At 40.2% G+C, this 3,149-nt stretch overlaps 1 pseudogene; it reads right to left on the bottom strand.

Annotated features, from left to right (window-relative positions):
• Positions 1-360: 360 nt before the first annotated feature.
• LOC139760951 (serine beta-lactamase-like protein LACTB, mitochondrial pseudogene) lies at positions 361-2,516 on the bottom strand (annotated as a pseudogene).
• Positions 2,517-3,149: the final 633 nt, after the last annotated feature.

The raw sequence follows: 3,149 nt of genomic DNA on the forward strand, positions 1-3,149 counted from the left end.
CATTTTCTTTCAAACTATTCGCCATTTCCCGCATTAACAAGGTAGCGTTAAGAACAGAGGACTGGGCCTCTGAGGGAATATCCTCACCTGGCCCCCTTCTCTGTTCCTTCTTTTGGAAAATTAAAAAAAAAAAACAAGAGGGGAGGATTTCCAGCCCCCCGCTCCCTCCCCTTTTAGTCGCCTTCTACGACACGCAGGGAATATGCGGGAAGTATTCTTTCTCCCCTATCCCCATATTTTCTCAAATGTTAATTATCTTACCTTATTTTCATAACTCAACCCACAAAAAATACATTTGTTACACTGGACAACCCACATGCATATTCTGTAAATAAGTTCTTGTAGTATGCATCCTTAAGATATCCTAGAGCTCGGGAAGCACATATTTTGTTTTGAACTTTTAAGATGTGAGATCCATTAAAGTTCATACTGACTTCCCTTTTGTTTGTCTCCAAATGTTAGAGACTTTGCTGAACATTCTCAAAGAGGTCTGCAATCTGCAGAGCCACACTGCTGAGGCCAACTCCTTGCATACTGGTCATTATCGTCACTATAATCCCCTTGGGTGGGTTGCCACTGTCTTTGTTAGAGGACACTTGTTTGGGGAGAAAAAGAAGGACACTAATGGCCCCCACTGCACCCCCTGTATGAGAAGCATAATGCTTAGAGTTATGACAGAACCCATAAGAAGTTTTTTCCTCCGCTGCTGTCCAACCCATTCCATAAGCTTCATCACGGATCCAATTTATACTAGCGCCCTTCACCGGAGTCCAGAGGTCTCGCATAGTTGACGCTTTCAAGAAGCCTGGTAGCCTGTTGGAATCTTCTTTGCCCATTTCGATTTCCTGCTGACTTGCATACAGTATGGCATTTCCAAACTTGGTTAGATCAAGAACGGTAGACAGGAAGCCTCCACCAGCCCATTTATAGGAGTTGTCTACATATGGAGCATTCTTTAGCTTTCCATGTCTGTCACAAATATAGTATCTGGCTCTGTCATATATAATGGTGAATTTTTGTCTAGGTAGGTATTATGAAGACCCATGTCATAAAATAGACGACTGATGACTCTTGTAAATGGTTTTTTGGCAGCACCCTCAACCACTCCACTCACAACCGTCCAACCATGAGTTGTATACAGGAAGCCCGAACCTGGTTTGAAAAACAGCTCATCATTTTGAAACAATTCTAGAGCCTCCTGAATAGTATCAAACTCCTCCTTAATATAATATTCTTGCAGGTCAAATTCATTTTCCTCTTCCTCCTTCTTTTTAGCTTTCCTTTTTTTTGTTGGTTTTTGGCTTGATTATTCTATTAAGCTCTTTTCTTTTCTGTCCAACCATTGTGTGAATGCAACTACTTTTTTCATTCCTAGTTTCCTTATTTTCTGATGATTCTTTCTCATTTTCAATCTTAATTTCCTCATTCTTAGAAATATTACTGTCTTTTTCATTTTCACTCTGTCTTTCATCTGTTTTCTTATCTTCATTCTCTTGTTTTGATACTTCTGCTAACTCTAGCATTTCCTTTTTATCTTCAGCCTCTTGTTGTGATATTTCTGTTAATTTTGCCTTTTCTTTGTTATCTTCCTCTTTTTCCTTTTTAATAAGCTTTTCTCTATCATGTTTTTCCTTTTTTCTACAACAAAACTTTTCTTTATCATCTTCCTTTTCCATTTTACTTTGCCCTTTCAGCGTGTAATGTCGAATACCTGACTGGTGGCTGATGAGATGTCGAGTTGTTATGGTCACCTCCTCACCATCATAAGTTTTCACAGGAAAGCTTGGAATGTATTTCTGGATTGGTGCATCCAGGCCCAGTTTTCCTTCTTCCCATGGCAACAGCAGTCATAGTCATGGGCTTGCTGATGCTGGCAATACGCATTACAATATTAGGTGAGCACTGAACACTATTTTCAACGTCAGCATAACCAAAGCCATCAGCCCAAACTGTTGCACCATCCACTGACACTGCTACCACAAGACCTGGAGCTCCGACCTCCTCCATGAGACGTTTCAGTAGTTGCTGGGACCTCTCAGCGGCATCCTGAACACTTGATTTTTTCTTTCAGAAGAATTATATGTTGCTTGCGTAATTGAAGATTCACTTACATTTTGAACATTGGTTATAGATCTTCGGGAGGATTTTTCATTCTGGTGAAGATTTCTATATGTGCCAACTACATCTCCTGCTGGATATATATCTTGAATGTTCAAGATTTGTTCAGATGTGACATCATCTTTTGTAGAAGTTTCTTTTGACTTAAGAGGCAAGGTACTATCAGATATATTTTCTTCTTGGGATTCACACGATGCTGAACCTATGCCGAGAGCTGCAGTTGTTCCCACTATTCCAAAAAGAATACCCATTTGATTACTGTGACTAAACCTTTCTCTATGTTCCTTTTCTCCATAAATTTTCTCAGCCAAATAATAATGTCTATTGCCAATTTTTTTAATATATGATTCATTACTAGTTTTGGAGATGTGCTCTTGGTGAAGCAGACGACCTTTCATACCATTTCAAACTGTTCGCCATTTCCCGCATTAGCGAGGTACCGCTAAGAACAGAGGACTGGGCCTTTGAGGGAATACCCTCACCTGGCCCAATTCTCTGTTCCTTCTTTTGGAAAATTAAAAAAAAAACGAGAGGGGAGGATTTCCAGCCCCCCGCTCCCTCCCCTTTTAGTCGCCTTCTACGACACGCAGGGAATACGTGGGAAGTATTCTTTCTCCCCTATCCCCAGGGAAAAAAAAATATATATATATATATATATATATATATATATATATATATATATATATATATATATATATATATATATATATTTTTTTTTTTTTTTTTTTTTTTTTATACTTTGTCGCTGTCTCCCGCGTTTGCGAGGTAGCGCAAGGAAACAGACGAAAGAAATGGCCCAACCCCCCCCCCCCCCCCCCCCCCCATACACATGTACATACACACGTCCACACACGCAAATATACATACCTACACAGCTTTCCATGGTTTACCCCAGACGCTTCACATGCCTTGCTTCAATCCACTGACAGCACGTCAACCCCTGTATACCACATGACTCCAATTCACTCTATTTCTTGCCCTCCTTTCACCCTCCTGCATGTTCAGGCCCCGATCACACAAAATCTTTTTCA

This window comes from Panulirus ornatus, chromosome 38 (genome assembly GCF_036320965.1).
Source record: "Panulirus ornatus isolate Po-2019 chromosome 38, ASM3632096v1, whole genome shotgun sequence".
Classification (NCBI taxonomy): Eukaryota; Metazoa; Arthropoda; class Malacostraca; order Decapoda; family Palinuridae; genus Panulirus; species Panulirus ornatus.